This window comes from Ambystoma mexicanum, chromosome 3q (assembly GCF_040938575.1).
Source record: "Ambystoma mexicanum isolate Mex_15411 chromosome 3q, UKY_AmexF1_1, whole genome shotgun sequence".
NCBI lineage: Eukaryota > Metazoa > Chordata > Amphibia > Caudata > Ambystomatidae > Ambystoma > Ambystoma mexicanum.
The window spans coordinates 1,247,151,795-1,247,166,654 of NC_090926.1; positions in this window are offsets into that span (position 1 = coordinate 1,247,151,795).

Below are 14,860 nucleotides of genomic sequence, written 5' to 3' on the forward strand. Positions count from 1 at the left end.
ACAGATCAATATAACACAGTTCTGGTATAACGGTATTTCAGGGTGACTCTTTCACCATAGGCCCCTCAGGTTTCCCGTACCGAGTCTGGACCTTTCTTTACTTTAGACAACGATTCACAACAGTTTTACAACAGGCCCTCAGGCTTCCTTCACCAGAGTCCCGATCTCGCTGGGTTTTATCCTCTTCCCATTTGTCAATTAGTATTTCACTTCCCTTCCCCAACCTTCTTGGTTGTGCTTTCAGGGTAACTCCTTTCACCATAGGCCCCTCAGGTTTCCCTTACCCGAGTCTGGACCATTCTTTGCTTTAAACAGATTCACACCAGTTTTTTCAACAGGTCCCTCAGGCTTCCCTCACCCGAGTTCGGACCTCTCTGAGCTTTAACTTCTTTCAGTTTGTATTTCACACCAAAGGATTCCCTTCCCCAACCTTCTTGGTTGTCGGTTCACTTGTACGGCAAAGACTTTCGAAACTGCATAGATTTATTCAGGCCTATGCATGACCATTTCGACACAATGCATCTTGGTTATCGTAGTTTGAGATTCTTTCACAATTCACAGAGATGTTCGATAATGCGTTTCATTGTGCAGGACCACTCTGTTACATTGTACTTCCTAACAACCAAGTCTTTCTCTCCACACGTCTGCCGTCATATACATAACCTTGCTTGCAACTTTATCATTCACGTCTTCACAAACCGGGCTCTCCCTTCATCCAAGAACTCACTGGCTGTGATTGCTTTCAACGCGTCCTTCACTGCTCTCTCGTCTGAGGTGAGGGTCTCTCTCTCCTGCTCCTGGGACCATCCCAGACACTCTCGTTGTTCCGGGGAAACTCGGCACATCAAAGAAAGGATTCCCCTAGCTTTTTGGCTTTCCTCTCAGAACCCTTTCGGCTTCTTGGAGACACGTCTCCCTTGCCTGGCTTTTGCTTGCTCTCCTCTGCAGTCTGCTAGCCCCTCAGCCTTCCGTTCTCCTCAGCCTGGTTCCCAACAGCCCTTGCTCGGCTGTTCCTTCTTGTACCCGTACTCATTCTCTGTGTATTTCTTTGCTCCACCTCTCATACTCTGTTTGGCCATCAATGTGTTTCAAGTGTGTGTAATTGTGACTGAGTGCCTGATCCTGTCTGACCTCATTAGTGGGAACGGGCCATTGCATCTTCCTAGCATTAATCTTCCTAATCCCAGTCTTCTTCCTCATCTCAGTAGTCGGGTTGTTAGAGAGAATGGGATTTGTGGGCGTTGTAGTACCCCATACATGCAGAGGGAATATTGGGTAGATAGCTGTCAGGAAATGGGGGCTACCATGTCTCACCTTCGGGTTTCTCTTCCCCACTTCCCGAGGACCCCATACCCAGGTGATCCTCACTCACATGTCCGTCCCCAGGGTCGGGATCAAATAGCGATGAGCCTTCCCTGGCCAACTGAGTAAGGGACCCCCGGGGACTGAGCAGTGAAACACCCTTAGGTTTTTCACAGAGTAGAACATGGGAATGTACCCTCAACACCTTGATTTGATTAACTCCAGACTGGACTACTCTAATATCCTACTGGCCGGCACCACTGCTGCCAATATACAATCTCTCAGAATAATGCTGTGCGCACCATCTTTGAACAATTGCGCCATACCCACATTTCCACCTACCGTAAGAAGCTACATTGGCTTCCGGTAAAGCACAGAATAACACACAAGGTGTTGACAATAACACACAAGTGTGTGTCTCTAAGTATTCCCACCTACCTGTCAGAACGTATCAAAGTCAAGACAACTGGCAGGAACCTTCGTTCTTCCATAGCTACAGTACTTGATCATCCAAGATCTAACGTTGCTAGATTTGGAGACACCAGTCTTGACTCCCAGGGACCCCGGCTCTGGAATACACTCCCTGCTGCTATACGTCAAATACAAAACTATCATCTTTTTAAAAAGGCTGTAAAGACTCACCTTTTTAACTTCGAGAAAATCCCCCCTCTCATTCATCTGGCCAAATCTTTTTGTGTTCTGTCTGTCTTGCTATTTTTTGTGCACCCTGAGGCCCACTGGCATGTGTCGCGTAATAAGGATTAAAATAAATACATAAATAAATATAATTGAATGCTGTGAGCTGAATAAACAGTGGCCCCGATGTCCACACAACATAACGGTTGAACTCTTCTGTTTCATTGCACCTTTGACTATCACAAGGATGCCTAATGGGGCATCGTCTCCCAGCATATGCTTAAGGATATAACACCCAAATCCATTTTTGTCAAAAATTGACGTTTCTGGAGCTTGCCCCCACCTCAAAGTGGGAGCAAATAGATGAGCAAATCGACGTTGCCCATGGGCAGTTTCTCAAGGTTTGATGTTGTTTAGTTTTGAAAGCATGGGTTGGTATTATCACTGTGTGTTGTGGTCTGGCAATGGGGGAGGGAATGGCTTGGCTCCCAGAGAGCAAGGCGAAACTTTGACTTCATATCACAGCACAGGGTTATCCACAACATACAGCCTCTTTAGTGCAACTAACTTCACATTGTGGCCGTCACTAATCTACTTCTAATGAGATACCCAAATTCAGATTGCAGATATAGAGATAAAATTGGAAACAGAAAATCCTGTGAAAGCAAAAAAGAAATGGGATGAAATGGAAAGGATCCATACAATCACGGGGGTTCGCTCGGGGGCCCAGCCCGATCAATTACAGTTAGCTGAGAGAAAACTGGGTTTCCTAAGTAAGTACCTGATAAAGTTTCCGGACTGGAGAATTAGAAATATATTTTTAAGATTAAGATTAAATGCCATTCATATAGGTGAAGTACTTGCAAAAAGAGGACAAGGAGAATTGGCCCTAACACTCTGTCACATTTGCAAAAACCCGGAAGCTCAATCCACCAAACATCTACTTATGTCCTGTGATCTCACAAGGAACGCTAGACTGCTTCTCTTTCATAGATTTATCCCTGAACCTACATATTGTCTGCAAGATTAATTTTGGGAAAGTCTGATTGAAGGTTAATCGCAGCAGAAAACAATAGCAGTAATCCAAATGTTAGAAAGATGTGAGATTGTTCTATAATTCTTGGACAAAGACTCTGCAGGCCTCAGGCTAGAAATTCAAATGTTTTGGTAAGGAGATTGATGAATTTTGTTCTTATGGTATTCAATGGTGTTCTTTTAAATTTTCTTCTCAAATTGTTAATTTAGGTGCTGATGGGTTTTATAGTTATAATTAGTGTTTCTCGTCTGATTGAATTGTGTTATGGTTTAGGATTTCATGTTTGTCATTGTAAACCGCTTGTTGATGGTTTGTGTTTGTATCTTGGCCCTCTTCCTGCTCCCACCTGCAAGGCTAAAAACTTTGCGGTCATCTTCGACTTCACACTTTCCTTCTCTCCTCACATCTCTGATGTCTCCAAGAAGTCACACTACCAGCTGCACCTCCTCAGAGGTATTCTGCATTTCCTCTCCTTCCCCAGAAGCTCAATGTCTCCAGAGCCCTGGTTCTCTCTAGGCTGGACTACTTTAACAGCCTCTATCTAAAACTGCCCGCCTCTACTCTCCGCTTTCTGCAACTTATCCAGAACAGGACTGCAAGACTTGTCCTTGGCCTCAAGCCCATGGATCGTATCTCTCCAGTACTGAAATCTCTGCACTGGCTCCCAGTGGCTGTTAGGATTAAGTTCAAACCCTCTGCATTGTCCATAAGGCCTTCTGGGGCCTGAAGCCGCAATACCTTCAACTCTCTCTTCCTAAATATCTTCCTTCTTGAGCTCTTCGCTCATCCGCCTCCAACTCCCTCAGGGTCAGTCGCTTCTCCAAGCAACGAGTTGGTGGTAGGTCTCTCTCTTCGGCAGGGGCCTCCCTCTGGAACAGCCTTCCTGCCTCGCTTAAACTCCCCTGAATGTCTACTACCTGGGCGACATTCAAGGTTTATATTCGTGCTGCATAGGCATACAGAATGGAGTCCATAAGGCCATAAGGAGGAGTCTGACAGAACTCGAGGTAGAGATCAGACAACTGGATCACGTCCAGCAATAACATCCTGCTTCCATCCATAAAAGTTAAACTGGACCAATTCAGATCACAGGCAGATCACGAGGTGAAATTCTTTCTGTGCAGATACAGACCCGAAATATGGAGAGGACAGAAGACCTGCCACTTCCTAGCCTGACTGTTGTGTTCTGAAAGAGCCATCACTGCTTTTGTTTTGCTGTAGTCACCCCGAGTGGAACGGGTATGCCCAGACGTAGGTCCCCTGACTGCTGTGCCGAGAGACCCAAGCTACTCCTCACTGATGAGCCCCAACAAGGCCAAAACATGTTTGGGGATGCTTGTGGTCTCGTGCAGAAGGGATGTGACCTAGTAGTTCGGGCTGGACTGCCCCTTTTGGTGTGGGACCAAGCCTGATTTGCATAAGGTCTTTCCCATTTTGTAATGGCTTGGTAGGTGAAAACGTTGGTCTGGAGGGTTGCCTAGACCAATGCCAGAGGTTAAGATTAATTCTAAACCTTCCAGTCATCACCTCTTTACATTACATTATTTTTTTTTATTTTTTTTATTGTTGTTTTTCGATACAAATTGATCTTTACAACAATTAGCATTTTACTTTATCACGTTCTTATCTTATTAAAACATCATTATACCATAAAATCCATTTTCACAATACCAGATGAGCTCACATAATGGTTCTTTACGCAAAACCTTATTCGCATTTAAATACTATGCTAAACGTAACTTATACATACCCACACATTATCACCACCTCCATTCGAATATGCCATATACAAAAAATGAAAATCAATGATTTCTCATCAGTATATAAATACTTGTAACATTTTCAAGCATATAATGAGTGCACTGCCACCTCATCAGCTGATATATTTAAAAGCTCATTAACCGATCTATCTAAGCAAAATTCCCTACACTTTAGGTTCTTTTCAATGACATATAACAATTGCACTAAGTCTATAATCAAAGGCATTCTGTAGCCCCACATACATTGTATCCAAAGCATTTCAGATTGATAAGATGATATTTCGTTGTAATATTTCGACAGGTTAGTTTGCCGAACTTTTGTAAAGTAAACACAATGTATAACAAGATGTTTCAGAGTTTCTTTTTGACAATTTTTTGCAAAATCTGCAGCCTTCATCTCCTAAAGATACACAGTTAGTCCATTTCTCAGTACGCTCTGATGTTGGAAAGAGGTTGAATTTAAACCTCGTATAAAGAGAGCGAAGCTTGTGACCAGGGCACAGACTCAAATATGGCAATATGGGTGACTGTTTGTGTCGAAATTTTGCGTACTCTTTAAATAAGGCATAAGACCCAATTTTGTCTGAGTTCACTGCCCAATCATATTGTATTAGTTTGACCTTTACAACTTGAGGACGTTTTGTTAGATCTTCCCTTTCCATAGCTAATAATGCTAGCATTTCATCACACTTTTTTCCTGCCTCAGCTACAGATGTTGGAACACCCTTTTTTAACATGTTTCCAAGATCTTCATAAAGGGAGTTTGATAATGGGTCTAACATTTTCGCATGGGAGGCAAGCTTACGCCACAGATATTTAGTAGCCAAAGATGTCAGTCCTAGTTCAAGTGAGTTTGGGAATGACATAGGCAAATGTAAGACTTTCTTCCATATTTTCCCTTGGATTCTATTTAGCATGGGACCAATTTCTAAGTAGCACAAGTCTAACCCATATATAATAATTGCCTCTACTTTGAGCTTGTAAAAGTCAATCAAAGGAATCATAGAAAAGTTGCAAATTCTTGAGTAAATCAGTTTCATTTGTGCAATTAGTGGCATAACTTTAATTGATATTTCTACTTGTCATTTATTGATCGAATCAGAGTTGTTCAGATTATACCCCAAATAGATCATACCCAATGCCCGAGGGATCGACAACAGTCCCTTTATTTTCCATTCATATCTTACAATCTTTCGCTTGTTTGTAAACACCAAGATATGAGATTTTTTTGGGTTCAATTGGAGATTGCGATTATCGCAGAATTCTACAAGACATTCTAATTTGTTTTGTAGCCCAAAGGGCGTTAGGTCAAACATAATCAAGTCATCCGCGAATGCCAACCAATCCAAATTGAGGTCCCCTAATTTGATCGAAAATGCGTTACACGCAGACCAAATTGTGGCTATCTCAGATAAATACAAATTAAACAGTGTGGCTGCGAGATTACAGCCTTGCTTTACACCTACATAAGTTGGAATAGGAGGTGTTAAAGATCCTTCCTTGTCGATCTTAATCCTGTAATTTGTATCAGAATGTAACATTATAATCATTGCTATCAGATGAGCTGGGATTAGAAGATCTTTCATCCTTTGCCATAGTAATTGTCTAATTACAGAATCAAATGCCCCCGATATATCGACTAGGGCCATATAGATCGGACCATGTCCTTTCTTCCTAGTCGATTTCAGTAAGTGGGCCAACAAAGTTGCATTCAACTGTGTGCCCATGCCTTTACGAAACCCAGTTTGAAATCGTGAAAGAATTTTATGTTTTACAATGAAGGCGTTTAGATCTTTTAATATTAATGCAGCAAAGATCTTTGCAGCAATATCAATTAACGCTATAGGTCTAAAATTATTGGGATCATTCAATGGACCCTTTTTATGTAGTGGAATTAAAATCGCCGTTAGCCACTTCTCGGGCACCTTCTTCGATTTAAATACACATTCTAGCCTCCTTAATATAATTTTTGCCCATAAGATCGGGTCATGCCATCCGATCCAGCAGCTTTAGAGGGCTTTAGCTTCGCTATTGTTGAAATAATATCATTCAATTCCCAAGGACATTTAGAGGGAAGGAACGTAGCCAAGTCTAGAGTCAGTATCTCCTTAAATTTCGGTGGTAAGGCATACTTGGTCTTATAAATTGTGCTCCAGACTTCCCCACTTACTGCCGAGCATAAATCCGGCTTACCCTTTAAAAGAGGATCTTTCAATGTTGCCCAAATTTCCCTGGAGTTTTTCCCGATTAAGTTCCAAATCATTTTTTGATTGGTTTCGATGAATATACCAATTTTCAACTGTTTTACATCATTTCTATAGCTTGTAATGATTTTTTTTTCTGATTTACATAACCCACTGTGTCATTAGATACCTTTATCAATTTACGAATTTCATTGTTTTTTTGTTTCTTCCTCAATGCAATTCCTGCGTTATATCTGCTCTTACAAGCAGGCTGTTTGACTATTGAGCGTTCCTTTACCAAAGTTTCAAGATGACCACGTATCGTGGCCTCATTCTTTCTTTCCCATGCGATGACCTTGCAACTGTTCGTCGTTTCAATATTTATTTTTACAGTGTCTCTGTTAACCCAAGTAATTTAGCTGCCTGTATAGGCGAGCATCCCACCTGATGGAGATAGCTTTCCGATCTGTCTCCATCAAGGACAATGCAGGCCTAATTTCATACAGCGGTAAGTTGCAATCTAAAAGTCATTCCAGTATGCAGTGATCACCTAGATGTGGCTGTATGATGTTACAATTTGTTGTAACTCCTATTAGTGCATCCGACATTGCCAGATAATCTATAGTTGATCTTTTCGTACCACGAGACCACGTATATACATGCTCACTTTGTACAAAGGGTACAACATACAATTCCCATTTGTTCAAGAAGTTCCTCCATATTTGCCCCCTTTCAAATGCCAATGTTTCATAGATATTTGTCACTATATCAGCTTTTGCCGTTTTGGAATTAAGATTTGAATTAAAGTCGCCACCTATGATGATTTGTGCATTTGGAACGTCGATTGCAACTTGTAGAAGTACAGAGTTCACTTTTTCAATAAACACATCTATTATTGTGGTTGCTGGGTTCCAATACAGTGCAATAATAATCAACTGAAAGAGCACTTGAGCATTCGATGACACTTCCACAATCAATATGTCTGAAGAAGAATAGAATTGCAGCAATTTAGTATAATATAAATGTCTCACAAGGATAGCAAGACCACCAGATGGACAGCCGTGTATACCCTTTACCGCACTTGAACAAAAGGCTACATATCCTTCCAAATAAATATCTTGGGTTGCCATAGTTTCCTGCAGTATAATTATAGCTGGTAGCTGTGCATGTAAAATATTCTGAAACCATTTCTCCAGATTATTGAAACCACAGCAATTCCAAGAATTTATAACCACTCTGTTGTGTTATTGCTTTTCTTTGGCTGGCATGTCACCTATTAGAGTTTTCATAAGAGGTTCAAGCCATGCCAGACTTGTAGCAATTTGTGCGACAGATTCAGATTGTATTCTGATTTTCTCATGTAGGGTTGCAAACTGGTTATCGTGATCTTCAATGAGATTGTTGTTATATGATGCTGAGGGCTGATACTCTACAAAAAGTGTAGCATTTTCCATAGATAACTCATACCCAAGCAATTGAAAGTCTTTTGAATGTTTCCATATTAGGGCAGCAATGATAGTGTTTTGGTATTTGCATAGCATTCGACCATTCGATACATACGGTAAGCGAATCCAATCAATGTCGTTAGATACTAAGTTGCGCAAAGCTGGTATTTGATGGAATATTTTCACCAAGGATGCTCGATTTAGGTTGGGTTTATCTACTTTCGTTGGATCCAACGTCCAACCCATTACCAGTTTCATTTCGGGCCCCAGTGTATTATAGTAAGACAATTTATCCACACACTCTCCATCAGTAAATACAGCGGGAGGTGTAGACTGCGATTTCTGAAGCTCATCATGGTCTCCCTGCATAACTTGTGAGTGGATAGAATTTTGTTCCTGAGAACTTACAACTTCATTCATATCCTGACTTATTTGGTTCTGGACACCGCTAATTACTAAGGTGTTCACAGCAGAGCGGCTAGCACTGATGTCTTCTACATTCTGAGGTTTTTGGACTAAGGAAGTAATTTTTTTATCGATTTTTTCAAAAAAACGCTGTAACTGCGTTTGTATGAGAATAGGTGACGAAATCGCATTGTCATCAATTATATTTACATCATGGCTATTTGATGGATCATCTGAGCCCTTTTCATTTGTATTAACACCTGAGCTTGAAGGAACAATGTTTGTTGGCACAGTATCATTTATACCCAATACAGCTTGACTTTCGATATTGATTTGCATTATATCTATGTTGTTGTCATCCTTAGAAGCGCACTTATTGTTATTTTTTGTTTGTTGTTGCTTTTTTACTTGCTGTTTTTCTATTATCGTAGACTTTTTGTTTTTTACTTTATTATTGCCAGCCCTATCGGACCCTGCTTACGTCAAGGGATTTTGCAGGGAGGCATTTTTTTGTCTTTTCAAAGCTTTCGCATGCATTTTTTTTAGCTTTGCGAGACATAAAGAATGTGCTCTGATTTCCACTTCCTACCTCAGCCAAGTCGTCAATACATTCCTGTTCCCTCTCGCTAGGATCCGAATTTAAATCAATCAGATCTATAAGCACAGAGGGACTATCAGGAGCGTACCTTGAAGGAGATAACTTTTGGGCTTCATTTGAATTGAGTACTTCAGCCATCCTTTCTTCTGAAATTAGATTTGCGGCTAGCACTATCTTTTCTAGAATCAATATTCTTTCATGTTGTAATTTGGCTATCTCCTCATACGGTGGAGTCTGATTCAATATCACGGTCTTAGCCCCACTAGTTAAATTTGTTTCAATAGGAATTTTTTTTTCTACATTCTCAGTTTGAGAGGCTACAGATTTTACATTGCGCAGCTTTTCCTCTTTTATTCCAGTTACTATTGCTTCTAACTTTTCAGTATGATGACATTTCTCACACAAGTGTTTCTCAGCCCAAAACATGTGACATTTTTCTTGAGCCATCAAGAAGCCTTCAATCTTGCATATTCTCGAATTGATTTCTGACGTTGCTAGACTCGGAGCACCAATCGCCCCATGAGTAAATTCGTGCCCCTTATCCAGCAAGTTCAGGATTCTAGTCAAGACTGGAAGATTCTGTAATTCCTGGGGATTTAGATCCACAAGAGTGTCTTCTAGTGGATATAACGGAAATGATGTGGTAGGATGATGCAGTTTTTCAGAACGTTGCTTCAATGGTATAGGGTCAATGCCCAAGACCGGTGAGTGAGGATCTATTGTGTCGGATGGATTAAATTGGATTTCATGTGTAGGTGACCTAGCGGAATGTTTTAAATCCCTAGCCCCCCACCCCTTTGCATTTTTCCTCGTTTCTTTTAGTTGGTTCAAATTTTCAGCTATCGTTGCATGAAAATGAACTTGCTCCCTGATGCCCCTTGACTCTGCAGCAGGTGTTGAGGGTCCATTTGATAAACGTGTTCTGCTGTGGAGTTCTGCTAGGACTACTGGGGCAACTAGTGAAATATCTATAATTGGGATATTACAATCGTCGCCTACCGCTCCTAATATTGAGCTATCAGTAATGGGTACATTGTGTATCGGGTTTGATGGATAGATTATGCTTTTTTTCCCTTCCCTGTGAATTTGGGCCACAATGTCAACCTCATTTACAGTTTCAAGTATTTTGACTTTTTTTAACCCAGGTGGTATAGGATCAATCCCATTTGTATCCGCTAAAGGTTTCAATTGCGAGCTAACACTCAGGTTCTCGGTTATACCTTTTCCTTTTTTCCTAATTTGGTTAACCGTTTCATGAGTGGACTCTTCATCTGACATATTCCCCTCAGACAACATTGAGGGTGATCCATTTAGGCATCTCTTCCCATTTCGTAATTTTTTTACCATGATGCACGTAAGGGCACAACCAAATCCACGCAATCAACACAATACTTTAAGTACTTACAACCTAGAATACTTCTCAGTGTATACTGCGAGACCCCCTAAACACACTCCAGGGCACCCCGCGCCACGCACAGCGAACAGCAAACAGTACTTGTCCGGTACTGGGTGCGCGGCCCGGGTGCGCCAGACTGCTACAATTTGAATGCAAAACAACGTGACTCGTCACAGAGGGCGTGGCCACCACAGTAGGAAGTGCCTTCAACACAAAAAGAAAGGCGGAGTTAAATGCCTGTAGTTGTAGATTGACAATATCTTGTGCACAACTATGACGTATTGATTTACACACACGCTGTTTGAAAGGCGTTTGAAAGGCACACAAGTTGAAAGGTACACAAGCTCTATTGAAGCAACACAATGCTGGCACAAAGCGGCGCTAGATAGGAACAGTCACGTTTCAGGTCAGGCACGCTGGTGTAACCAGCCAAGACTTCCTCCTTGCGAAGCCTGCTCGCTGCAGCAAAGTCCACTGCCGCACGGCAGAAAAGAAGTAAGACGGCTGCAATAATCCACAAGATGTAAAACGAAGGGCGCAGCAGCAGCAAACAGTACTTGTCCGGTACTTGGTGCGCGGCGCGGGTGCGCCAGACTGCTACAATTTGAATGCAAAACAACGTGACTCGTCACGGAGGGCGCGGCGACCACAGTAGGAAGTGCCTCACAGAATACCAGAACAAGCCTTTAAAACAATGAATCGATAGTTTAAGTCCATTAGATTCTGTCTTCTACAACAAGCAGCATAGGCGACCCTGCATATCCGTGGAAGAAAGTGAGACGAGCAGACGGCCAGTAGGTTCCCACCGAGGGAAGTTCTTTGGCCGCTGATGTTGCTTTTGTGTTCAGAATAGGTCTGTGAGAAGAAAAAAAAAAACGGTATCTTTGCCCTCAACGCTTCCGGCCATCACCTCTTTTGTTTTGCGTTTTGAACGGGGGCCTACAAACATAGAAACCATATTGAACGATGAAGGGACACTCATGTAAGATCTGAGTGACATAGTTTCATTCTTATTGCAAGACACTGTTTACTAGGAAGAATACACAATTCCCAATGGAACTCAAAGCAAACCTATGCGATATACGTGCAAGTTAAATCAGAGCACCCTATACGCCTTACAACCCCAATCAAGCTAACAGATATAACAAATGCCATTGTAGCACTTCCCAACTCAAAGGTCCTGGTATCGGATGGTCTAACGGCTGTATTTTCTAACGAATTTGGTCCTAAAGTGTCCCTGCACTTGTTGAAATCTGACAATTAGCTTTACAGCCAGGCTATCCTAATGCCGTAAAGCCATGATTTTGCTAATCCTGAAGCCCAGGAAAGACCCCACTAATTGTGCCTACTATAGACCCATAGCGATATTACCGGTATCAGGTAATAATGTCCCCATAAATAATGACCCCATACATAATGTCGCCGGGAAAAGACATTGGCAACATTATATATGGTGACATTATGTATGGGCACGGGTTGTGGGGATGTCCCCTGCTCCCCTTGTAAAAAACAGAAAAAGAATTCAGGGATGTCCCTGCATTCTCAATATAATAAAGTCTCTGCAAAAAACTGCAACATTTTAGTCAGGAGACATTTTTGCGGGGACATTATTACATGGAACTTAATACCAACGTGTGGTGGCACGTATCTAGTTGGTAGATATTAACTCTTGTCAGGATGTTCTGTGGATGAGGGGGCAGATAGAAAAAGGGGGAGGGCGGGTAAACAGGCATAATGTGCAAGCTTTAATCAGCCACTGAGTGACTAATATATGCTTTTTATGTTGAAGGGAAAGTGTGAAAGGGAATTGTATCCAGGCAATCACAACAAACTGAGGCTGTGCCAAAACCACTGAGCTTGATCATGACCCCGTGGAGCGGCTTCCTCCGAGGGTTTGACAGCAGAGAACTAGGTCTGTCTCCCGTCACAGTCTTCAGCTACAACCCAAAAAGACTTGATTGTTTAAATGTGTCCCTCTTCAGCACACGAGTGAAGCTGCTGCATCCCCCATGCACAGCCCCCACTCACTCGCACAAATACTAGAGCAGCGTCTTCAGATTCTGGAACAGATCTCTGAAGTACAGACAAGTCCCAGTTCAGTCCAGAACCTTGCAGCGTGCCACCTCAGCAAGCTCTACCCCATGAGACAGACTGGCGGCTGTAAGCTCGGTCTGCCGCAGGGCGCCCCTCTGTATCTGGTGGCTGACAGGGCACCGCTGCCACACCAGCTCAGGGAGGCCATTCAAAAGCTACCCCATGCTGGTGTAGCAGCAACGCCCTATTTAAATGAAAAGCTCTGAGCTGCTGTGTTGGAGCAGAGAGCTTATTGTTAGAAAAGATTTCTTAATTGTGGGTAATTTTCCTTCCATGTGGCAACCCCTTCACCATGATCTAGACTTTGCCAGAGAAGTGCAGCCTTCTGCCGCACTCCTCTGGGCTTTCGCTCCATTCTTATGGGGAAACTGACATGCCCTTAAGACAGTCAGTACCGGGAAACGCTGTTTTCCGTAGTTTCTTTATCATGTTGCAGCTTTCGTGCAACATGGCACAAGAGGGCACTGTAAGCTAAGTTACTGCTCTCTTGGGTCTCTAGTCTTCTACAGGCCCTAGATGCTCTTTTCGGATTGTAAATGATCGGTGCAAGTGAATCACGGACGGGAATGGTGGCAGCGATAGTTTCTTGCGTTTTTGAGCTCCTTTTGGCGTTTTAAGCGCTTTTCTCGCGCTTAGCCCAAAATGGTGGCCTGGCTCCCAAAATGGCCAGACCACGAGTCTCATTTGTCCTGTCCGCTGACCGTCTTGCCCCCTTCACCTTCCCCAAGTCGAGCCGACCCGGGGCCTTCCTTGTTTGGGCATGTACTTTCCCGCGAAACACAGATGCTTTCGCGGGCTTCTACAGGCCTTGTGTGTGCCTCCAGGATGTGGGCTGGGATGTCTGATCCCAATACACATCCTGGGTGCCAGAGAGTCTAGTGTGGTGTGAATGCCTGGGACCACCGTGGTCCGTGATAGGTCCATGTATGGTGTGAGTGTTTGATGAGCGGATCTCCCATTGGGTCCCCTCCGTTTTGGCGCAAAGGGAACCGTGGATAAGAGGGGGCTGGAAACGCCACTACCATGTCGATCTCCTGATTTCTCACGAACAAAGGAATACAGGAGCCAAGTATCCTGCAACCACGAGGCGGAACCGAGGAATCGCTGGTGACCCGCTGAAGGACTGCTCCTCTGCACTGCTGTCACTTTGTGAAACCCTTTCTACCTCTGATCGAACCAGAAGGCCTGTAGTGGTACTTCGACCCTTGGAATAGCGGGGACAGCTATTCTCGGCATCTTCACCAACTGCTGCACGTAAGCCTTCGGAAGTGTCTCTGGGCCATCCAGCAGACTGACCAGCCTACCCAGGAGTCTTGCTCTGTAACCACCGCCAGGTTGTGTTGTATTTCGAGTCCTTGTCACTCTCACACGATTCGTACACTTGGCATTCCCAGGTCTGAAGTGAGTAGTGTACATTTGGCTGAGATACACACGGCCGCTCCGTTGCCCTGCTGTGGTAACAAACTGTGTGGGTTCACTTCGTTTGGGACATCTTTAACTCAACTCTGCTGCTGCAGAATCTACACAACGACGAGACGTCCCCTGCTCCCCTGAACCTGCCAGCACTGAAACTGACGCGGAGAAGCCTGGGTCTGCTTGCATCGGGGACCGGTGAGTAGCATAGCTAGGAACCGGTCGCCCTCCTGCAGGAGCCCATAGCTTTTCCCCGCTGTGTCAAACAGCACGCCTTTCCGTAATCACGCTCTGCTTCTGCCCACAGTGGAGGCTGCGCTTGAGTCACGGAACTCTGTTCATCTTCATTTGTGCACCAAACTGAACTGCCTGATTCCCTCGAAGAGACTCCCCTTTTTGCCCGTTGGCACCAGCGTGTGCAGGTACTTTTGAGCACAAGGCTCCACTCTTCGCAGGGCTCGGACTTCCTTTTAGTTCGGTGTCTCTGAAGGCGTACTGGGTCTAATCATTATTTCGCACTGCCTGTTTTCCTCCCCTTCTAGATGGACTACACATTTCGTGCATCTAACGCTTTAGACTCGTGTGTATTTGT